This window comes from Apium graveolens, chromosome 2, assembly GCF_009905375.1.
Source record: "Apium graveolens cultivar Ventura chromosome 2, ASM990537v1, whole genome shotgun sequence".
In the NCBI taxonomy this organism is placed as follows: domain Eukaryota; kingdom Viridiplantae; phylum Streptophyta; class Magnoliopsida; order Apiales; family Apiaceae; genus Apium; species Apium graveolens.
In genome coordinates this window covers 293567129-293593138 of record NC_133648.1, presented here as the reverse complement: position 1 = coordinate 293593138, position 26010 = coordinate 293567129, and the positions used below count along the sequence as shown (strand labels likewise).

The following is a 26010-nucleotide window of genomic DNA, read 5'->3' as shown; positions in this document are numbered from 1 at the left end:
TCTTAACTGTAAAATATATAAAAAGATTCGCAAGAGTGAGCAAACTAGCTCAGCAAGTCATAATAACAATAACTGAGGTTAAACAATAATCAAACGAGATGATTCAAAGGAATCAAGTTTCTTGTTAAACAACCAATAGAATCGGATATTCATTTTACTTTTTTAAAACCAAGGTTAGGCTGCTGATCAGTCACGCACTAACCCCGAGCAAAGCACACAGAACTGCTCTAACAACTGGATCCAAGGCACACATTGGCCTAACTTGACCATCGATATGGTCTGACCACGAATCTGGTCCACATAAAGAAAACTATCCAATTCTAAAGCAGTTCAATATGATAAACAATATAATTCAATAAAACCGGATCATAATTAATAACAATAAAACATTTGTATAAATGCATGGTGAAAATTCATGGGTACCAAAAAGGTATGTCAGAGTATATAAAAGAGGTGGCCTCCAGCCTGTAGGATAATCGGGTATTAGATGAATAATGTTTTTACAAGTTTTTAGTACTTTGATGTCACAAGGTATGGTTGAGTATAAAAGTTTCTATATGTTTAAACAATTCTGTTCAAGTGTTTGGTATATGATGGATATACATATGTGGAGCAGTATCGTGTTTGTGTGGTTTAGTATCTAGTAAATCAACAAGAAATGGTTCACAAAGAATAAGGCTTACGGCTCAAAGATCAAATGTTATGGCTCAGGTTCAAGGCTGAATGATTCAAAGTACTTACAATATAAGACAGAGCTATTTTGAATACTTAACAATATTTCACGAGAGAATTTAGAAACATTTGCATTATATCCTGGAAGAGGTTTAGAAGTACTTGCCTTATCACAATCGATTCCAATTTCACTTATATTCGTCAAATGATTATCTTCAACAACCACTCGTCTACTTTTCCTATGCCTCGATTCTATTTTCTGATCACTTGCTGTATTTTCTACATGTCAATTCCATTTTTTGATCACCTGCTTCCCTTTCCAATGCATTGCTTACTCTACTAGGCATCATAAGTATCTATTAATATTTAACTCATACGATTCTATTCGACATACACTTCTATCTACCCTTCGTTTCACCCAAATTCGATTAACGGATTGAAAGTTACGCTATAAACAAGTATATATCGAACATATAGACCGACAGTCAACCAACAAGTCACATATAGCACGTAACACGTCAAATAATTATTGACATATCATTTATAAAGGAGTCTCGAGTTATAAGCAGGCTTTCGGGTATTCAAAATGATTTTTAAAATATTTTTCGGAATTATAACGGGTCGTTGGATCAATTTTAAAGTAATAAACAGGGTTCGGTCGGCCAAATCTGGATTCAAAATAATTTTATAATAATTATCGAGCCTTGAAAACAATTTAAAATAATATTTTAAAGCTCGAAACTATTTTTCAGAATTTTTAAATTAAATAAAAATAATAATTAAATCCAATTAAATAATTAATTAAAATCAATTAATAAATATTTAAACTAATTAATCAATTAATATTTAAATTAATTGATCAACTAATTAATTAATTAGTTGATCAATTAAAATTAATTAATTAAGTAATTTAGATTTATTTTTAAATTATAAATGAATTTTAGAATTTTAATAAATGATTTTCGGAATTTTTAAAAATAAAAATCAATTCTGGAAATGATTTTATAAAAGAAATCCAGTTTTTAAAAGATTTTAAAACAAAAATCCAGTTCCTGAAAGTTTCAGAAACTTCTAGGTACCAACTTGCAATTCTGCCAAAAACACTTCTGATTTAGGAAAGTTTTGGATCAAAATCGGGTCAAACCGGGTTGGATTTCGGGTTGCCAAGAACAGAAACAGGTTCTTTATGAACCCAGAATCCGGCGACCGGAAAACAACTCCGGCGAGCCCCGATTTGAACAAAAACAACATGATTCTATGTTATTCAAGTGGGGTTTTCGTTCTAAATCACTTAAGGAGTTTGAATCAACCAACAAATGGACCAAACGATATCTGGAAACAAAAATCCGGCCAAAAGCTTCAAGAACACCGGCGAGAACTTCAAATCATAACTCACTCCTCTATAGGGCTCGTCGATTTGCACAACTTATACGAATCGATTGCAAATTTCAAGGGGAACAAAACCCACCCCTCTAGAGCGTCTATCAATCTCGAAATAAGAAACCCCCAAATCGAATTGAAAACATTCAAAGTAATATAAACCCTAATTTCTAAATTCCGAGAATCAAACCCAAAATTAAACATGTTATTGAACTCCAAATTTGAAGTATAATATACCAAAATGATCAGGAAAACAAGCTCTACAACATACAATCATCAAATCATCCAAACAATCATCCGAACAAAAATTCCTAATTTCAATCATTAATAATTTAAATTAAAAACAGTTTGTAGAGAATTACCACTTGAGTCTGCAGTAGTTTTGATGAAAGATTCTGAAAGTACAAATCAACAGCTTCATTTTGAGTATAAGAACGCCAAAATCCGATATCGATAACGCCTCCGAATTTATGTTTGATTACGAAGAACAGTTTATAATTATAGTATTTTCTCTGTAAAATTCTGTAAATTCTGTTTGCAAATGATTTCTGGTACGAAATAAAATACGGTAGAGGCTATTTATAATTACGGAAAATTAGTATCCCGTTGGATCATTCCGGATATAAAACGGTACGTTTATTTATAAAAACTGATCCAAACGGTACCAGTTTTCGGGATAATTATCCAAATCAATACAATTTGTACTGCAGTCTTGGTCTCAGCGCCTGGTTACACGTATTACGAGGTGATAATTGTGATAGTTTAATAAAAAGATCCCGTTTATCAAAAATACGAGTTTTATTGATTTACCGAAACGAATAATGTATCGAAAATATTGCGCCGGGACCCGCACAGGACAAACCGTACTCCGGATCGAAAAAGTCGAAACATGGTAAATGCTCGGAATATTACCATTAGGTTAGGAAGGAGTTCTCGGAAGAGTTTCGGGTTATAAAAACGTAAGAACGGATGATGTCGGTTGGTTCCCGATTGTATAAAATAGTTTTTAAATACTCTGAAAAAAAGATTTTGTAAAATACATATATTTCCTATAAAATCATAAATCAACATAAAAATAAATAGGAAGATATGACAATTATTTATATTTTATTTTGAACATGTAAAAATTAAAATACTCAATTAATATTATTTTTAAATATCCAAACACATTTAACACTTAACAAATAATTCACAGAATAGATACTGAACACATATAATAATTATTTATTAGCAAAAATAATTACACGATATATCCCGGATATTACAAATACTGTACTATTAGATTACTAAAAATTGATACAAACAAAACTCTGCTACAATGAAAGCAAAAGAGACAACAACCAGAAGAAGCTAATTTATTCCAACACCAGCTTAACCAAAATAAAAGATTGTACAATTTTGTGCATCAACCATATTTTACAAAATCCAAAAATTTAAAGATCAGATTAAAACAGGTGCTCATGGTTGGTACGTTCTTTAAGTTAACGAACAATGAAACACTACAAATAAGTTAAGAACTAACAACAAATGATTTCTACACAAGAGTAAACTCTTTTTCTTTTCTTTTTTAAGAATATTAGGATCTCTTTCATTTACAGAATTTGTGGAGCACTTAATACACTTCAAATAAAACTATGGTAGTCGAAATAAGAAAGTTATCCTATAATTTGACATCTTGCAAGAAGGTTCTTCGGAAAAACCATTAGCTCAACATTAGTCCATTTACCCGATGGTTGTCCGTTGATGAACACTTGCAAAGTATGGCCAACTGACATAATAGTAAGAATATGACCTTTTCCATGTTTGAGGAACCATTCATTCGATGTTATATTCACGATGGAGAGAATAGAGTAAGATCATAAAATTATTTTAAAACGGATATTTCAAAAGACACGATAATGATTAATATCAGTAGACGATAATACTTACTCTATAAGGTACCACAAATAATTTGAGGAATCTATGGTGAGATTTAACTGCTCATACAACCCCCATTTTTCTAGAGTATCACCCTCATCAGCAGTTGGAGCTTCTTTGGTGAAAGATTGTCAGTGGAAACCTGCACTAACAGGGATCATCTTCATACGAGCACCGTGGAAACCTAACTGTAAATATTATTATTTGGGGTGATATTAGCTGATGGATTACTAAACAATATGTATATGTTTGGGTTTATAACCTTTAAATATAAGGACATAATGACAAAAATCATTTTCCATAATGTCTGTCATTACAAATCATAAATGATGCAGACATAGTTAACATTTAAACAAAAGGAATGTCGGCTTGGATTGTTTCTCCGATACATATAATCGAATAAATCTAACAATTTTTATTTTTATTTTAATTACTGTAGGAAGTAAAATCAAACTAATCATCTGACCATGTGGAATATGACAGATTTCTGGAGTGGATACATGGACCTTGGTCCACCGTCCAAAATTTGCCCGCAACAATGAATCATGTACCTTATCAATTTGTCGACACCTTTATAGAATTACAAGAAACTATTATTTAAGTAATCTACATTTGTATATCACTTCTCCTATTATAGAGTTCTTATTTATCTATCTACCATCTACTGCATAAATAGAAAAATTGTTCAAAGATGCTGGGAAGATCCTCAAGAATTTCACCATTATTATTTTCCTGATGCCAGTATCTTACATGAATTAGAGAACAGGCTAATTACGTTAGAGCTTGGTTACAACCAAGCTCAGCAACGAGAGAAGCATGAAAAGTTGTTTACAAGTTTAAACGAAGACCAACTTCAGGCATATACTTCTATGCTCAGCAATGTCGCAAATAATGCCGGTGGCGTATTTTTTGTATATGCTTCAAGTGGCCGTGGGAAGACATTTATCTGGAAAACACTCTGTTGCAGACTACATAGTTTAGGAAATAATGTGATTCACGTGGCCTACTCTGGAATTGTAGCTACGTTTCTTCCAGGAGGCACAACCGCTCATTGCAGATTTCACATTCTGCTAAAACTTGACTAGTGCTTGGTTGCAGGTATTAAACATGGCTTAAAGATTGGAGAGTTAATTAACAAACCAAGAAGTAATGAAGAATATAAAGAATGATGCATATGATAAATATGGGGGAAATAGTTGATAATTCATAGTGATAATATGCTGCGGTTTAGCAGTCTGAAATCTTGGAAAAAATGCACTTTAACAGTTAACAAAATGCATAAGGACAAGCGTATATTGCTTTAAAAACTATAAGGAAGACTGCTGACAAATATTCAGAATCAAAATAGTAAACTGCAACTAAGTAGTAGCAAAATCATGCCAAAATGATAAAAAAAATAGAGCATAAACAAGGATTACCAAATACTACTCAACAACTACTATATCAAAAGTTACTTCATCTGCTAGCAAACTAAGAACAACTATATCGTTAACTTTCAGTCCATTTTCCCACACAAATTTGTTCCAGCCGGCTGAGAACCTTCTCTTTCCATTAGTCACGTTAATTCCAGTGTTCCAAATTTGCCCAAATCTTCTACGATAGGATGCAGGGTCCCGTCAATTTACTACAAAATTATTTTTTCTAATTCATAATTTTGGGTATTTAAGAATCTTCCACTATTGTCCACACTAAAAACAATAAATTGAAAACTTACCAATTCGTTACAGTGTGTACCCACATGAGATTTCATAAGAGTAAATGCAACTTCTTTAATAATGTTTTCGCCCATTTCCTCAAGTCCATCTTCGATATTGTCGTCTCTATCACTATTATCAATAATATCAAGATTATCTATGTGATTGTATTCGGTCTCACTATCATGACCATCTTTATCATCACTAATTTGGACAATTATATCATTATTTAGTTCTTCTCCTTCTTCTGATATTATTTTTGTGTAATCTATGTCATCCACGTTTGAAAATATAGTAATAAGATACATTATGCTTCATTATATTATTATAATGATATATTAAATTGTGTAAAAACTTATAAAGTAGTTGAATATTCTTTTTTCCGTATATCTTTCATAAACCAATGCCCATGTGTAATATCAGGTCTCGAAGATATTAATTCATATTCCACCTCCATCCCGTCGCTCCTGTAAATTCTCATCCTGGCTTCATGATTTCCATCAATCATGATTAAAAAGGTATAACGTCTCTGTAGACTATATTGCTTGAAGATTTTCCCACTTTTCCAATACCCCGAGTCTTTTTTATACGATACTGGAAAAATAGTATCTCCGCAACGTACTGTATTCACGTTGGAAAGCATATGATCATAAAATAGACGAACCAGCATTGGTGGAATCTGTCAGGTAACAATAGTTTAGAAGACATTGTAGTACATATTTTTGAAATAGTAAACTAAAAAATTAATGTATGTACCAAGTCAGCTTACAATTTCTTTATAATGCCACGTATGCTAGTGCATTACATGTAAAAAAGATGCAGTCCTATCTTCGGTTCCTGTTCAAAAGATATATACTTAAAAAGAATCATAGATGTAGCATTAATCATCTATTCTCATATAATGAATATTATTATTACTAATATAGCACAAAATGCCAAACATTACCTAATGACATTTCATGTGGTCGAATATCATCACTTTTGAACAGACAAACATGAACCAGGTGTTCGCCCAATGAAATAAGTGAATCGAACACAAGAATGTCAAATATTTCCACTCTACTATACCTCACGATTTGTTTCCATCCATTACCAAAATAACAATCATTGTGGGATTTTTCAATTTTAACTTCCCAGGTTTTATACAAAAAACACAATTGTATTGTGTCCCCGTCTTTCCATTGTCCATATAATTCTGACATTTTTTTCGGAAGTAGCTGTATCAGTTAAAATAATCATAAAGTTAAACATTTATAACACAAAAAAGGTATAAGAAAACATTTATGTATCAACTAACCATTTTACTTATCCATGGGCCAATATCAGATGGGCGGATGGTATGGTCGTAAAAACTTAATTCCCTTCCAAGTACGCTAAAAAAATACCGCATCCTTGCCTTTTCTTCCTCCAAATCATCCAAATCGAGAATGAACTCTTTTTCTTTTATATTATTAGATATATTCACACAATTTTGTGAATCACAACAAGAATAATCTATTGCCAGACCAGATGAATTATATATCTCAATAAAGAAATTTCCACCTTCGATATAATTCAACAATACCGTATACATTTGCCGGACATTATGGCTTTTCATAAAATTTTCAAATCCAAGTAATTTTTTATTATCACTATCATAAAATCCTTCACAATTAATTCCTCCTCTGCAAATAAGAAAAATTTGTCGAGGAAGTTTGGCACAAAATTCCATGGTGAATTGTTTTTGTACTCTCTGTCATCAATATATACGCAAATGATCAATTTCACATTTATATTAATTGCCAACGACTCTATATTGAGTATTGTATTACATACCAATAAACCAAAAGAGTTATGTTCACAAATTCCGACTAAGAAGCTTTTCCTCTTAGCTTTAAGGCCTTCTTCTGTGCTTGATAAGCGACCTTGCAAAATTTGATAATATTGAAATCATTACGTAATTTTTAAAAAATATGTCAGAACTATGCTAACTAGGCTAACTTTTTATTCATCCAAACATCAACTTGGAGTATAATGTAGAGGTTAAATATCACAAGCAATGTATAAATTATAAATAATAAAATAATTTGACATTACTTAGCAAAAGATTGTTATGTAAATCATATTAAATTATAAATAATAATACACAACACATTATACTATAACCCTCCAAAAGTGGTGATGTAGAATATATGTGTTTTTGTACTTTCAAACTAAGTACAAACTAACCTTCATCATTTTTGCACAAGAGAGATGGTACAGTGCTAAACTGTGACTTGCAACAAGAGCCGATACGATGATATTTTATATTAATAGAACTTATAATCTAATATCATTTTACAATGCATCTTGGTTTTTGTAGAATTTTTTTACATTGTATCTTTCGAATTTATGCAGCTTACTTAATTGTTGCAATGATTTTCAATCTAATTAAATGAATATCTTTATGAAGATTTGACCAAGATCGATATATATATATATATATATATATATATATATATATATAGGTTTTTTTAACATATTGGACAGTTTTGGGTAAAATAAGACAACTAATATATTTATGAACAATACATTTTTCATATATTTAGCTTACTTCAATTTTTATATGATTTTGTAGAATCACTGGAAAAACTTCATGGAGATTTGTAATTAATCAATCAATATCTTTTCAAATTAAAAAAAAAGATCTAGAATAACAAAATTTGTAATTTACATGCTTCCTTCAAAACATGTGTTTGTTTTCAAAGTTAAATTAAAAAAATTAAAACTGATAAACTGATTTTCCGGATACGCTTTTATTTTTAAAATATTTTTACTCGAATTCTCAATAATCATTTGTATAATTTATCAGCAATATAAAATAAAAGAAATAATTGTTTTAGCTTCTTTCTACAAACTAACTAAAGGAAAGTACCTAGGTATCGCTTATCAACTTTTCCTTCCTTTTGTATCCATATCTATCAATCATAAATCATTACAATTTCATCTTTTCATATCAATCAATTAATGTAGTGAATAAACAATTAAAGATTATGAATCAAATTTTGGACCAAGAATTAGAAACTCCTGTAGTTGTGATTTTGTACAAGGTCATCGTTAAATAACATAATGTTAATATTATTACTTTTAGGTTCATATTTTTCACATAATAATTTATAACTTATTAACAATTATTAAACTTTTATATTTTTCAAAGCCTTAATAGCAATAACCAATTTCCTTGCATCAAGATATATCTTAATCTTGATTCGGAGGTGGTAATAATAATGAGAGAAATGTGTTTTTATTATAAGTTATGTGATATTAATATTAAATATTAAATATATTAACTTAATTTATTTATTTTTACTTTTAAATTATAATTATATTGTTTATGCATTTTTTTGTTAATATCTTATCATGTTTTTTGTTTCAGTCTTGAATTTAAAGGATTTGATGGACCGCTTTTTACTGTGTGAAATTATTAGTCATCATCAAAGATCTTAAGGATTTAAAATTGCCAATATATTCGATAAAATATTAAGATCGTGGTATTTTTAAATGCGTAGTGGTATTGGATATTGGATCTTTTAACCGGTTCATTGAATATTTGTGGTGGGAATTCATAAAGCATTATAATTTTATTTATATTTCTTAGCAATTTATCAATTTTATGTCTTTCAATTATTATACAGTAATGCACGCATAATTTGTTTTAGTGATGTAATTTCACTAACATAATTAATTTAAAAATATTTTCAATAAATTTAAACTTTACTCCATGTACATTTTTATAATCATAAATAATTAAATATAATTATGTGGTTCAACATACTAATTCAAGTATCAGACACCTATGCCAATATTTGCATTTTATTTAACAATATAAAGGTATGATGAATTTTGCGATATTGCACTAAAATTTTTTTAAAATAAATTTTGTATATTGCAAGAAATTCCCATGTACGAAGCACGGGCTATATTACTAGTGATAATAAAAATCTGATACTGACTCATAGTCAATTTAAATTTGAATCGTGATACTTGAGATTGGCTTATATATTTGAATAAATCGATACTTTACTTGAATATAAACATTTTAAATTATAGTGATCCCAATAAAAGGGTTTTCTATTTTACCCCATTTACTCCGATCAATAATTGACTAATTCAAAAGTATAATACGAGATATAATATTAAAGCGTTGTATTCTATGTAGACCACTTAGGGGTCGTTTGGTTCATCCTTTTCAGGTATCAAGTATGAGTTTTGGCCATTCCAAACCCATACCTGATTTTTGGTTCTGAAATTCAATCCTCCCAACCTATACCTCAAACCCCTAAGGTATGAGTTTTTGATATCCTAGTGGGGAGGTGGGTATCAAATATGGATATGAGGAATCAAATATATTTTTCATTTTGTATATACTTCTATATAAATATGTAATACAAAATTAAATTAATAAATCAAAACAATATAAAATTTAAAATTTATTAATTTTTAAATTAAAAAAAATTAATAAATTAATAATATTTTAATTAAATATATTCATTCCACCACTCAACCACACACATGATATCAAGAATGATACCTCAACCCATTACCTCCTTAACCCGATTCCTCGTTCCAATCCCATACCACTTCACGAACCAAACGACCCCCTAAATCATAAATCTTAGACCACTTGTATTGTACTGCACTACATACTGCAATAACATACTTTGTACTACAATATCATACGTTTTGTTAAAGTACAGTGTCAATATTATAAGTGAGAAATGTATTTGTACTGCACAATAACTGCAACAGTCTAAAATAGTCTAAGGTTTAAGTGGTCTACATAAAATATTTTCTTAATATTATATTATACAAAAAATTAATAATAACAATTAACGATAAAAACAAGTATAAAATCTTAAATATAATAAAAGTATGTAACGAATTTATAATATGTAAAATTACAGAAAGTAAAAATGCATAGTCATATAAATATGTAATATAAATCAAAATTTTACTCACTTTGAAAATTAAAAAAATTAAATAAAAAAGGAAAAGATGTGATTAACTAATCTTTTATGTATATTACTAGCGTTTTACCCGTGCTATGCACTGAACCGGTGACCCAAAATTATCGATTGTCTTTACAATAAAAAAGAGAATAAGGATCATGAGGTTAATCCCAAGATATTTTTCCTGATATTATGAGAAAATCATGTAAAGGACTCAATCTTAACATTTATTTACTTACCATCTTTTTGTTTTTTTTATAAATTACATTCGTAAGAAAACACACACAAATCAATGACTTCCTGAGTAAACTTTTCTTGATATCTACCTCAGAATCCTTAAACCCATATTAAAATTTAAAATTAGAAAATTTATATGTAGAAAGTATATTTTACAAATTTATTTTACAAATTTATTTCAAAAATATGGTGTCTTCTATTTTCTTTTGTTATTACAATTTCTCTGATCCATCCTTATTTTTCAACATTACGATCTCCTACATTTTATCGCATTCTACATCTTCCATCACATCTTTATCATCCTTCGTCGCCATCATCATCCTTTATCGAATATGATTTTGGATCATCATCTCTCCTCCCTCTTTTTTAATGCAATACTATCGTCATTTTCCTTGATTTATATTTGACTTAACTCTTCTTTATATATATACTAGTCGACAAAGTCGCGCTGCGCAGCGGCCCTAAAAAAATTCTAAGAAAATTAATAGGAAGATCATTCAAGAAAAACATAAACTATATTTAAAAAAATAATTATTGCCCATTTTGTGTCACGCTTTGTTAGGCTGACACATGTTATAATATACATAACATAACAAACTGTTGGGTAATGAATACAACACAGAGGGGTGAATGTGTTTTGGATTATTTTTAAGCTTTTTGAAATGTTATGGATGTGGTGAACAAAGTAGTCTAATTTGTAGAGATAAAGTGTTTTAACAGAATTACTAAAACATGCACATGAACATACTATCTTCAAAACTCACTTAATTTTATATTCAAATCAAGTATGTCTTGCTACAAATTTCTGGGTTCTTTGTTGATAAAGAACTCAGCTTCTTTCTTGAGAGAGTTACAAAATTTTCTAGATCTATTTGTTACTACTAAAACAAAGCATCCAATTTTACTTTATAGAACAGTAAACACAGGTTTTACACAACATGCAATAGCATGTACTAAATCCTACTTTAAGTTAACTAAAACTTTCTATTTCTGGCTTAGTGTATCTTTGCAAATCGTGCATGTCTGTGACTTTGCTTTGTCAGTTAATCTTGGACTTTGATCTTGCACTCTTCAAGCTTCTTTTTGTAGACTTTTCAAATCAGTGATTGATTTATTTGTTGATTGATAATCTTCGATCTTTAACTGGTCTGTATTTTATACTTGAGTTTTATATCGAGATTTTCAGTTTGTTATATAGAGAATTCGACATCTTGATAAGTATAATGGCTTATCGAGATCTATTATTACTCTATAGTTGATTTAACTTATCGAAGTCTCTGAGTTCTCTATAAGAGAATTTGGCTTGTCAAGATCTCTGAATTTTTGCATGTAAAAAAGACTTATCGGTATCTCTGAAATCTCTATATGCATATTAAATTATCGATATCTCTGAGATCTCTAATGAGAGTTTGACTTGTCGATATCTTCAATCTTCACATCTTCAATTTGACTTGTCGATATCTCTGAATTTTCTATTGTAGAAATTACTTATCGATATCTCCAATCTTCATATCTTCATTTGGCTTGTCGATATCTCTAAGACTTCTCTATAAGCTATTTTTGACTTGTCAATAAGTCATTATGGAGTTCTCGAATGACTTCTCTATATGACTTGATCTGTGACTTATAGATTTCTTAACTTAGAATGTTTTTCTCAAACAGATTTATTCAACTCTAAACTTCTTCACCCTGTCTCTGAGGCATGATCTTCATGATCTTCTTCCAGAGTTTATTCTTAGGCTTGAGACTGTTTATAGAAAAATACCCTAGTCTAATCTATTGACACTTTTACAGACTCAAGTAATACAATACAAATACAAACTTAGATTATCATACAACTTACTTGGGGCTGTCAATTTGACTTAGTCTTGTTATAGTATATGCATGTCTTGCACAACAAAAATTGATGTACATTTTTCTTCATGATACCAGTTTATATCATGTCTTCATAAGTCGATAATAATCGTACTAATTATGAGGTTTTGTTAGGCCGACGCCTGTTGTAATAAAAAAGATTAATTAGATAAATTATAATATAAACTAATATTATAACTTAAATAAAAATTAGTTTGATCCGCTCTCCCGTCAAACACAATGCTATTAAAAATTAATTATGATTTAGATAAAAATTAGTTTGATCCACCCTCCCGTCAAACACAATTCTAAAGAAAAAATTATTAAAATTTAGATAAACTTTAGTTTGTGCCGCCTTCTCGTCAAACACAATACTAATGAAAATATTATTTAAATTTAGATAAGATTAAGTTTGATCCGACCTCCTGTCAAACACAATACGAATAAAAAAATACATTATAATTTAGATAAAATTTAGGTTGAGCCGTCCTCCCGTCAAATACAATACTAAAAAAAATATTATAATTTAGACAAAAGTATTTAAATATTGAAAAAATAACAGATGCAAACCTTTACAAATAAAGAATATTGTATTGGATATCTTTATATACACGCAAGAGCCAACGTCCTGCAACATTAAATAAACAAATAGGGTTACAATAAACAATTTTAAAGATTTGTACATCGAGTTACTATTGTTAGGGCGAAAACACGCGCTTAAATTACACGTAAGTATGCGCGTTCGCAAGTAGTATAAGATATGCACCTATGCAATAATGGTATGGCTGTCTTTCAATGCTAAGACAATAACAAGTTGAGATGTTTATAACTAAGATTAAACTAATATGCAATTAACTAAGAATAAAAGTGATTGAATGAACTATATGAGACAAACATGGGATTCTAACTTCATTAAATACTTCATTCAAAGTCATTGTTCTTAACCTTGGCATGTAATGGTGATGACAACTAATCAGATAACACGAAACTAGTAAACGCCAACTTTCATTGTACGAATACCATACTACCAGACATCCACACAAGAGATGGAAGCTGAATAGACACCAATTATGTTGAGACCCTATATGTCTATATAAGTTGACAATATAAAGGTTTAATGAACAAGTTATCTATCGTGATTACATAGGGAAAGTAAGATGGTTAAAATTACCTATGAATCATGCATAATAAATACATTCAATAGAGATTAACACGCTATCTTATATGTTAGCTACACACGTAAGACGAATAAGCACAACCAATACTAGGATATCAAACAATCACCACACACCAAGATATTAAAACAAATTAACTATAAAAATCCATAAGTAAATCCGTTAGAACCTCACGATAACGATTAGTTCATAATCGAACTCATCGTCACCATGGGTTCCAATGAAACATGATAATAAACAATATAAGAGTACTAGGGTTCAAAGACAAATCGAAAACAAGCATCCAAGTATCAACTATATTAAAGAAAATAAAAGTCTTCTTCTCCGTAGCCATCTCGTGCTCTCTAGATCTTCTTATTGCTCTCCTTTGGCTCCTTGTTGTTTAAAACGTCTTTTTATTGGTATATATAAGCTTCCGGATCGAACTGGGCTTCAAAATCTCCAAAATGAACTCGAATCAGGATTCTGGCTGAACGGACCAACGCGGCCGCCCCGCATACCAGCGTGAGCGCGCGCTGTTTCTAGAATTGTGGTGCGGCCGCCCTGCCTTGCGCGCGGGCGCGCCGTGCTACTGTGGTTGGAATTCTGAATTTTCTTCTTTTTGTTGTAACTTTTGCTCCACTCGTTAGAATTTGATAAATAAGCAGTCCACGCGAAGCTCTCGGGATCCTCTACAATTTGGGAATGACCTTGACTTCAGATTCTTGGTTCATTTCAGAATATATTCAATAAAATCTCCATTCTTCCTCCAACTAGTGCCTGAGATGCAAAAACACAAAAACACATCAAAATACCAACAACTTTAGTCCAAAACATCAACTTAAGCTTGTAATGGAGCGTTCCAAGTAAATATAAAATCCACTTATCACACCCCCAAACTTGAATCGATGTTTGTTCTCAAGCATAAACAGACTCAAAAACTACAAAATAAAACTAATGCATGAATGCAATTAAATAATAATGCAATCGATCCACTCATAATAACCATAACCAACCAACCAGTGAATGCCTCTAAGAATGCAATGACTTTAAATAGAGTTCGAATAAATCTCACAAACTAACTCACAACCTGAAACGTGCGTGTGTGTGGATGCTTAACTGATATACCCTCGATACTAGATCAATAACCATAACTTATCTTATCATCAAAACAATCACAAGTTTATAAATAGAATAGACGTTAAACGCATAATGACTCACAACACCTCCTTTCTACTAGAGTTCTACAAGAATTCATTCTATTATTGAACACATAACAAAGATGCTTATTTGATCGTGCAATGAATGAGGTCTCAAAAGACTTATACAATAATACTCATATAGCGAGCGTTAGGTTAGCGGATCCCAGACTATCAAAGCCTTAGGTCACTAGGAAAAAAGTCCCCTATAACTTAATAACTCGAGTATTAAGGAGCTCACTCTTGATCAATTATGCATAAACACAAATTTTTTTCTTTTTTATCAATGATTTCTGAATGAGTGTGTTTCGCTCCATCTCATTCAACTCTAGACTACTCATATAAATATAAGCCGGCTACTAGCCATTTGATGCCTAGCTTTACAACAAATAGCAATGAAATCCAAGTTTTTCTCCAGTTTAAAATTCAGTGTTCCTCCGTCATTACATGAATATCAAAAATTCTAGATATAAACAAGTGATTAAATCTCAACAAGTAAACAAATATGATCATGATCTAGCTTAAAAACAATCCTATAAGACTTGTGTAAATAAATTTCTGGGCATGCAAACCAATTCATTAAGACTTAAACATCCCTCTATTCGTCATCACTACACTCACATCAACATCAACCAATCAATCAGAAACAGCTCAACCTAAAGGATCATGTTATATGCATGCACATGCAACTATATGAACTCACATAATAACATGAACAAATATGCAAACAAATATGACCTAAATGAACAATCATGCAAAAATATGAATAAAATACACTAAACATGCAACATGAATCTATATGGACACACACAAACTAATCCTTACATTATCACCCCCACACTTAAAATTTTCAATGTCCTCATTGAAGGTAATAATAATGAATTCAAGCATACCTAGTTAGCGGGAGGATCACCCTCTTCAGGTGGAGGATCAGGTGGGCAATCAACCTCGACACCAGTGCCTCGGAAAATAGTACCGAGAGCGAGTGTCAAATCTTCAGCAAAATGTCGGTGGATGTCATGCATGGCCTCAATACGCCGAATCAACCTTCTATACCGCGCATCACCAATATCGAACCTATCAACTGTCTATAGAGCACGAGAGGGACCCTCTGTAAGCACGGGAGGAACCGGCCGATCACCCTTTAGATTATCATAGATATATTCCAACCCCTTGTCAGGGGGTGCACCTAAGAATGCATAACTCAAGTGATCTGGCAGTGGGTTGAGCTTAAGTGTGGGAGCGTCTTCAATCGACGGTTCGAGACGGTCCTGAGAAATTTTCAGCTCTGCTAATCTAAGAGAATCGAATGGCATATCCAACTTCCTCTTCCACGGAGGTGCATTCAAAACGTGTAGCTGCTCTGCTCCTTCTTCATCATTAATAACTGATTCCCCTATTAAGGCTCTCTCTAAGGTATCTGACTTTGGCAATTACAAAAGCTTCGAATTCACGACAGAGTCGACCCGCTCTACTTTAAAGCACTGCTCTTTATCTGTGGATAACTTTATTACTCTGAACACATTAAAAGTGACCTTCTGATCTTGAACCTTCATCGTAAGCTCTCCTTTTTGCACATCGATCATAGTTCGGTCTGTAGCCAAGAATGGGCTTCCCAAGATGATGGGAATCTTCTTATCTTCCTCAAAATCCAGAATTACAAAATCAGCAGGGAAGATGAGTTTATCCACTTTAACCAAGACATCCTCCACTGTACCTCGTGGATAAGTGATGGAACGATTAGCTAGTTACAATGACATGTATGTCAGTTTCGGATCAGGTAGACCAAGCTTCTTGAATATAGACAAGGGCATCAGATTGATGCTAGCTCCCAAGTCATACAAACACTTGTCGAATGATAGATTACCAATGGTGCAATAGTGAAACTTCTAGGATCTTTAAGCTTCGGGGGCAACTTTTGTTGCAGAACAACACTCCATTCCTCCGTAAGAGCAACGGTCTCTAAGTCATCGAGCTTCACTTTCCGAGAGAGAATACCTTTCATAAACTTCGCATAGCTAGGCATATGTTCAAGAGCTTCAGCAAAATGTATGTTGATGTGAAGTTTCTTGAACACCTCCAAAAACTTAGCAAATTGCTTATCCAACTTCTGCAGCCTCTTAGGAAAAGGAGGTGGAGGATATACCTGTTTCTCCCCTGTATTACCTTCAGAGGAGTGTGTTCCACATTTTTCTTCCTTGATTCCACCTCGGCATCCTTCTGCACCACTTGTTCAGCTACAATCTCATTTTCTGGATTTGGCAAAGGTAGGGATGCACCTACATTCTGGACAGAGTTTTCAGACTCTTCGTCTTACTGAATTCGGGGGCTTGCGACCTTTCTGGATCTCAAGGTGATGGCGTTCACCTGTTCGTTAACTTCCCTCTTGCCTGGATTGGCTTCTGTATCACTAGCAAGCGTTCCTGGTGGTCAATTCAATAAGGCGTTAGCAATTTGCCCTATTTGGTTCTCCAGAGTCTTGATAGAAACAACCTGGATTTGGCATATAAGAGCCTGGTTTTTGCACATAAGCCGCAACTCCTCCAATTCAGATTTTTCATTCGAAGATAGACCTGCATCTCCATGAGTTTGTTGTTGAAGTTAGAGTTATTATCTAGGTGCATATTGCGGTTGTTGAAAACCAGAAGAGTTGAATTGCTTTGCTGCATACTGCTGATAAGGATGTAGCATCGCACTCTGATTTTTGCTCCAGCTGAAGTTAGGATGATTCCAGTTGTCAGGATGATAAGTGTTTGGAACTGGTTGCTTCGATCTCTGAAAGTTGCTCATAAACTGAGTTGATTCACTAGATATAACACATTGCTCCGTCGTATGCGAACCTGCACATAGCTCACAAACACTGGTTATCTGATTAACACCATAGTTAGCTAGAGAATCGATCTTCATAGACAACACCTTTAGTTGAGCAGTGATAGCCGTAGATGTATCCACTTCAAGAACTCCTGCTACCTTGCCCAGTGGAAATCTATGGGTTGGAAACTGATATTCATTAGCAGCCATCAGTTCAATTAGATCATAAGCTTCCTCGTAGCTCTATGCCCATAATGTTCCACCTGATGCTGCATCGAGTATGGGCCTTGACTGTGCTCCCAAACTGTTATAAAAGCATTTGATGATCATCCAGTCAGGCATTCCATAACGAGGACACTTCCTAAGCATCTCCTTGTAGCGCTTCCAAGCTTCTTACAGAGATTCTCCCGATTGCTGCGTAAATTGAGTAAGAGCATTCCTCATTGTAGCTGTCTTCGCCATAGGGAAGAATTTAGTAAGAAATTTATGAGCGAGATCCTCCCAAGTAGTGATAGAACCTACTGGTAGAGAGTGTAACTAGCACTTAGCTTTATCCCTCAGAGAAAAAGGGAAAAGTCTCAGCTTCACAACATCTTCAGAAACATTGTTGAACTTGAAGGTGTCACAGATCTCGATGAAATCCCAAATATGCATATTAGGATCTTCCGTTGGAGAACCCCCATGGATTGAATTTGAACCATATGAATCGTGCCAGGCTTGATTTCAAAGGTATTAGCTGCGATCGCTAGACTGACAATGCTAGATTGAATGATATTGGTCTCGGGTTGAGAAAAATCCATCAACGCTTTCGTTGGTGCTGCTGGATCTACCATTGTAATGAGTACCTGAAACATAAATAAGTAAACCTTGAAAGTAAATGAATCCGAGTTAGTGAACTTTAACGACCACTGATGTCAATCACATAAACTAAAAATTAACACCGAGTCCCCGGCAACAGCGCCAAAAACTTGTTAGGGCAAAAACACACGCTAAAATTACACGCAAGTATACGCGTTCACAAGTAGTATAAGATATAAATCAGATTCGTTCCCACAGAGACTCTTTTTAGTTAACTTAAGTTTATGCACCTATGCAACAATGGTATGGCTATCGCTCAATGCTAAGACAATTACAAGTTGAGATGTTTATAACTAAGATTAACTAATATGCAATTAACTAAGAATAAAAGTGATTGAATTAACTATATGAGGCAAATATGGGATTCTAACTTCATTAAATACTTCATTCAAAGTCATTGTTCTTAATCTTGGCATGCAATGGTGATGAAAACTAATCAGATAACACGAAACTAGTAAACGCCAATTTTCGTTGTACGAATACCATACTACCAGACATCCATAAAAGAGATAGAAGCTGAATAGACACCAATTATGTTGAGACCCTATATGTCCATAGAATTTGACAACATAAAGATTTAATGAACAAGTTATCTATCGTGATTACATAGGGCAAGTAAGATGGTTAAAATTAACTACGAATCATGCATAACAAATACATGAACTTATGCTAGCATGGCAAGTTCTAAACCTCTATATTCATTGTCACTTCAATAGAGATTAACACGTTATCTTATATGTTAGCTACGTACATAAGAAGAATAACCACAACCAATACGAGGATATCAATCAATCACCACACACCAAGATATTAAAATAAATTAGCTATAGAAATCCATAAGTAAATCCGTTAGAACCCCACGATAACGATTAGTTCATAATTGAACTCATTGTCACCATGGGTTCCAATAAAAACTTGATAATAAACAATATAAGAGTACTAGGGTTCAAAGACAAATAAAAAACAAGCATCCAAGTATCAACTATATTAAAGAAAATAAAAGTTTTCTTCTCTGGAGCTGTCTCGTGCTCTTTAGGTCTTCTTGTTGCTCTCCCTTGGCTCCTTGTTGTTAAAAACGTCTTTTTATTGATATATATAAGCTTCGGGATCGAATTGGGCTTCAAAATCTCCAAAACGAACTCGAATCAGGATTCTGGCTGAACGGACCAGCGCGGATGCCCCGCATACCAGCGCGGGCGTGCGCTGTTTCTGGAAGTCTGGAGCGGCCGCCCCGCCTTGCGCGCGCCGTGCTACTGTAGTTGGAATTCTGAATTTTCTTCTTTTTCCTGTAACTTTTGCTCTACTCGTCAGAATTTGATGAATAAGCAGTCCACACGAAGCTCTCGAGATCCTCTACAATTTGGGAATGGCCTTGACTTCAGATTCTTGGCTCTTTTCAACATATATTCAATAAAAGCTCCATTCTTCCTTTAACTAGTGCCTGAGATGCAAAAACACAAAACCACATCAAAATACCAACAACTTGAGTCGAAAACATCAACTTAAGTTTGTATTAGAGCGTTCCAAGTAGATATAAAATCCACTTATCATCTATCGGCTCCTTTTAACTCCCATGACCATGGGTAAGACCCTGACCCTTGCATACAGAGAATTGTTTAAATATCATACATATTTGAAGAATCTTCATTTATATGTAGTTGTTGGAATTTATTTTTTGAATATGTCAGTAGCAACCTATTTTACTTTTGTATTTCAAATAAATTCAATTTTTTTAATTGTTATAAGTATTTTCCGTTTCGAATATGTCAGTAGCAAATTTTTTTTTTGAATAAATTAAAATAATTTTTTATAATTATAGCATTACCTAAAATTTAGCTATTTACACTCGAGAGCCGATGACCTGCAAAATTAATCAAATCAAAAAAGAACCTTACGATAAACAATATTAAAGATTTGTACGTGGAAGGTCTATCGACTTCTTTTAACTCCATGATCATAGGTCCTTCCTGGCTATTTGTGTGCGGGGAATTGTTTAAATATCATCATTTTCAAAGAATCTTCATTTGTATATAGTTGTTGTAATTTTTTTTATATCTGCGAATATGTTAGTATTAACTTATTTTTCTTTTCTATTTCGAATAAGTTAAAATAAGTTTGAATTAGTATAAAACTTTTCCATTTCGAATATGTTAGAAGTAATTTTTTTCTTTTCTATTTTGAATAAGTTGAAATAAGTTTTAATTATTATAAGTTTCGAATAGAATATTAATAAAATTCTACTTCTATATAAACTTGAATTTTATTTCTACTTCTACATGAACTGGGATTTTATTTTCTAAAATATAGAATCTAAATAAGGAAATTTTATACTCTATATAAACTTGGATTTTATTTCTAATCTACATGAGCTTGGATTTTATTTTCTAAAATATAGGACCTAAATAATGAAGTTCCAATTTTTTGGTAAACTTCAAATTTATATAGGAAATTACGATTTAAGTTATTTGAGAAAAAAGTAAAAATTTGTTTAAATAAATTCTAAATAGGATTGATTTCTAAATATTTATTGTCATTCCTATTAATTCGAAATGATTCGAATGAATAAATTCTAAATATGATTGATTTCTAAGTATTTATTATCCTCCCTGTTAATTCGAAATAATTTGAATAAAAAAAATTCTAGGATTGACTTCTAAATATTTATTATCTTACCTATTACTTCGAATGTATAAAAGGAAAATTAATTTTATTGAACTAAAAGTGAGTAGCTCTAGAAAATTAGATAAATAATTTTAAGACACTTATGAAACTCCCGGGAGTTTTCCTTAATATATATATATATATATATCAAAACAATTATGAAACTTAACACATGGATCTTACAAAAGCTTGTAACTCGTTGGTTTCGTTACTTCTAAATAGGGGTGAGCAGAAAAAATCTAAACCGAAAAAATAATCGATAAACCAAACCGAAAAAAACCAAACCGCTAAAAAAACCGAAGAAAACCGAACCGACAAAAACCGAATTAGCGGTGCGGTTTCAGTTTCGGTTTTCAATAAAAAACAAACCGAAATTAACCGCTCCGCTATATTATATATATAATATTATATATATATACATGTATATATTATCATAACCCGGTTATAATATTTTGTTAATTAAATATTTACTTAACATTAGTATGATAAATTTTATAATATTATACCATAAATTAATTAATATTAATATGTAAATACTCTTAAATCATAATTTTTTTAATATGTATATAATCAATTTTATCATATGTTTTGATATATACTCTTTTTTTCATTGTTGTGAAAATATATTTTTATCATATTTCGTATCTATTATTTAAGATAATAATACATTCAAAAAATAACTTTATGAAATATATCAATTTTATTTAACGAATTCTAAAGTGAAAAATCTTTGGTGAATAATGTAATATTATCATTTAACTTGATGTTATTTTTTTATCCAACACATTACCAAAAAAAGTTGTACAAATAAAAAAGTATAAAAAAACGAATAAAAACCGAAACCGATGAATGGTTAACCGAAACCGAAAAACCGTTTTAAGCGTTTTGGTGGTGGTTAATAGAAATTAATCAAACTGAACCGCATGTATTGGTTTGGCTACGGTTAATGCTAAAAACCGTACCAAACCGCACCATGCACACCCCTACTTCTAAAGTTGCAATCAATTGATTATAGTGAGTTTGGTTTGCTACTCTTTTGCTTTTTGATTGATTGATGAATTATGAAGTTGCATTTTGTTTGATTTAATTCATCCGTTGTCGTGGATATTAACTGTTTAACATAATGTCACCAAAAAATATAAAATTTATTTTTGTTGATACTAATTGCTTATATATCGAATTGAAATTGATTTTAACATGTGCAATTGAAACTAACTAAAAAACAGCAAATGCAACCGAATAATCCCGAAATCAACATTCAAAAATGCAAAAATAAAAGTTATATTTTGAGATGCAAAGTTGCTGATTGTAATTTTTAAAGAAAAACTTAAAAAAATTACTTTTGTAATTTATGTTTAGTACTACCGTATGTTTGGAAAAGAATAGTATTAGAAAAGTTTTTTTTTCAAAAAAAAAACTCAAAATTACCAATTTTTCCATTGTATAAATTGCAAAGTGTATTTTCATTACTAAAAGTTAGATACGCATATTATAAAAAATGTCAATATATTACAAGACTGTGGAATTTAATATTTATTGGTTAAATGGATTATTATAGTCATTTATTAGATGAATATGTTTTTTTAAAAGCAAATTATATTAAGGGACCAAGCCCAAACAACCACCATTACATAACTAGCCCATTTAGAAAAAGGTCTAGTGAAATCCAAACATAATAGTCCAATCTTTACCACAAAATAACTAACAATTAATCAAGCCCACTAAATTGTATATTCTAAAATATAAACTTAAAAGTTAAATTGAAAGATTGTTAGGATACCCCAACCAGCCTACTGCATTCTGCTGCTTCGGTGCCATATTTAGAGCTCCATATCTTCCTCAACACCAATCCCTTGCATTACACCAGATTCTTCTTCCGCCCCCGTAGCCAGCAGACCAATCACCACCCTGAACTCTACAAATTCTTCATAACCTAAGTTACCCTCTGGAACTCCAACCTCAACAATATTATCCTTCAAAATCAGACCCTGACATTAGATAACTATGTATTATTGGTTTATTATTGATAATCGATCAGAAAGTTTCAGAAGAGCGCACTTTTGAAAGTAATCTCAATCATTCATTTTTTATATTAATTTTAAGTTGTATACCCGATACCCATTTTTCATATCTATTTATGTTATATTATTTACATAGATTCTTCATCAACACATGCTTTTGTGAAAAAATATTTGCTTCTTCCACGGAGTTTTTATCTATTTTTTTTCATTCTACGCGCTTGATTTTTTTATCAATTTCTGTTAATAAAAATTCAAAAAATTTGTGGAGAATGGACTCTCTTAACGGGTCTTTCGTCTCCTTCAATGAGAAGAAGTTTCAATCGGAGAAAGCTGGAGCTACATGTGCTAAATCAGAGGGGAAGATAATACAGGATGGTGGTGCTAAGAATGGTAAGTTCGGTGAAGTGGAACAAGTTCTTAAGGATTTTATGTGGGCTCATAGAGATCAATTGGATAAGAAAGTTAGTGAAAGTTTCTTTAGAGGTGACAAACAAGCAGTTACCGAAGCATTGAATCAGATTCATTGGAGAAGTTTGAAGGCCAGATGAGGGATGGAATGGAAGGTAAATAAGAGAGTGTCTTTGAGCAAGAAAAGGCTTTTGAGTGAGTATTTGAGTAATAAGACTTATGCTCAGGTCTTAGATCCTACAGTTGCTGGTGTGAATGTTAATTATGAGAAGAAAAGTAAGGAAGAGGAATGTGAGGTGGTTCAAAAAAGGAAAAATAAATATAAGGTGAATTCTAAGCCAACCTTTACCATTTTTTTGTATGATATTCCTGAAAATATTAAAGCTTGGGAAGTATGGAACTGTTTTAAATCGACTGTGGATGTATTTGATATAATATTACCCAGGAAAATGGATAAAAGAGGTAAGAGAATAGGATTTGTTAAAATTGGTATAATTATTTTAAATGCAAAAGAACAAGGAGGATTGTGTTCGAAAATTAGGATGAGCCTTAATGAAAAATTAGTGAGAGGAGCACATACGGTGGATAATAGAAAGTTGTTGAGTTTTAATCATGACGTGATTTATAATTAGAGGGAAATGGATTTAGAGCAAAATAAGAAGGCTGTTGAGGAAAAGAAGGTAGAAGTGAAGCACGATGAGAAATTTGTAGGAAATGAGTTGGGAGTAGAATTGTTTGAATACATTGAGGCTGTAGTGGACAAGGATGTTGAAGAAAGTTTATTTGAAACAATGGTGGCCTTTTCTAGGATAGAGGAGTCGGCTAGATCTTTGCAATCTTAGCTGCAACAAGAAGGTATAGAGAAGGTAAATGTAATTGTTTTGAGTTCTTGCAAATTTTTATTGGCCAATATAAGTGAAAACAAATGGGAGGATTTTGGGGAAAAAGTCTTTCAAAAATGGTTCAATCGCATGGAAAGTTTTACTGATAAGGATCTACTTATGCCTAGAACATCTTGGATACAGACTTTGGGGATCCCTATGAATGCCTGGTTGGAAGAGAATCTTAGAGGCTATACAAGGTGGATGGGAGATTGGGTAATGTGGTCATGTCAAAAAGATGGAGAGAGTGAGTTTTTTGACCCAATAGTTTGTGTGTCTACCACTATAAAAGAGAAAATTAATGACGAGATGAATATTCTAGTTAAAGTGAATATTTATCCAGTAAGGTTTGTTAAAATTTCGGAGTTAAATGAGTTAAAAAGTAAGGTTGAGCCTATGTGCATCTAGCAATGGGGTAAATTCTGTTGTGTAAGAGGATAGTGTTAAAAAAATCTCTAACCCTAAGGAATCTGAGGTTCTTGAAGAATTAAATAAGGATGAGGTAGTGTGTGCAATAGATAACTTGGAAAATTCTAGTGTTCCTACAAGAGTTGAGGAGGTCTCAAGATCAGTGGTAGTAGATGCTGGGAATATGAATAATAAAATTGATTGCTCACTGAAATTGTTTAATGAGAAGAAGTAGAGAAAAGAGAATGAGCTAGAAAATAAAGTCATGAAAGAGGTTGCAGAACAAGATAGAGTATTAGTTGAAAAGCTGAATCATGAGAATAGTAAAGAGGTGGTAGAAAATGAAGTGTTACTAATTTTAAAGTGTAGGAAGGGTTCAGATCAAAGCTCTATATCTTCTTGTCAAGAAGTGATGGTTGAGAAATCTGATAGTGTTGAATCTGTTGAATCAGTGGTTAACTCTCATGGGTTTATTTGTAAAGGTCTTGTTAACCTCAAAGTTAAAGGTGTGGGTAGGCCTAGGAAAACTGGTAGAAAGATTATGAACTCATTTGATTTGAAATGTAAGTATGGATTGAGGTGTGGAAATAGAGTCGGGAGGTGTAGAAGATTGGGCCCTTGTTTTAGTAGTAATAATAAATTGGATAAAATTTAATAAAAGGAGGAAGGGAATGTTGAGGATGCAGCTGGGAGATCATTAATTATGCGGAACAAATGGGGCTGAAAATGATAGGTAGAAAGGAAATTGCTTTGAAGAAGGTAGTAGTTCAGTTGCAGAAGGAGGATCTTTAAAAGTCTCAGGGATTGTTTGTGCTAATTGTAGTAAAGATAATTTTTTTATGTCAGACAACAACATTAAGGTAGTTTCATAGAATTGTAGGTGCATTA

The 26010-nt window shown here is 32.0% G+C and overlaps 1 non-coding gene across 1 annotated transcript; it reads left to right on the top strand.

Moving 5' to 3' along the window:
• The first annotated feature begins 18225 nt into the window (after positions 1 to 18225).
• Positions 18226 to 18332, top strand: LOC141709764 (small nucleolar RNA R71). The gene has a single exon (XR_012570326.1). It is a non-coding gene; the product is annotated as a small nucleolar RNA R71 (small nucleolar RNA).
• The last annotated feature ends 7678 nt before the right edge of the window (positions 18333 to 26010 follow it).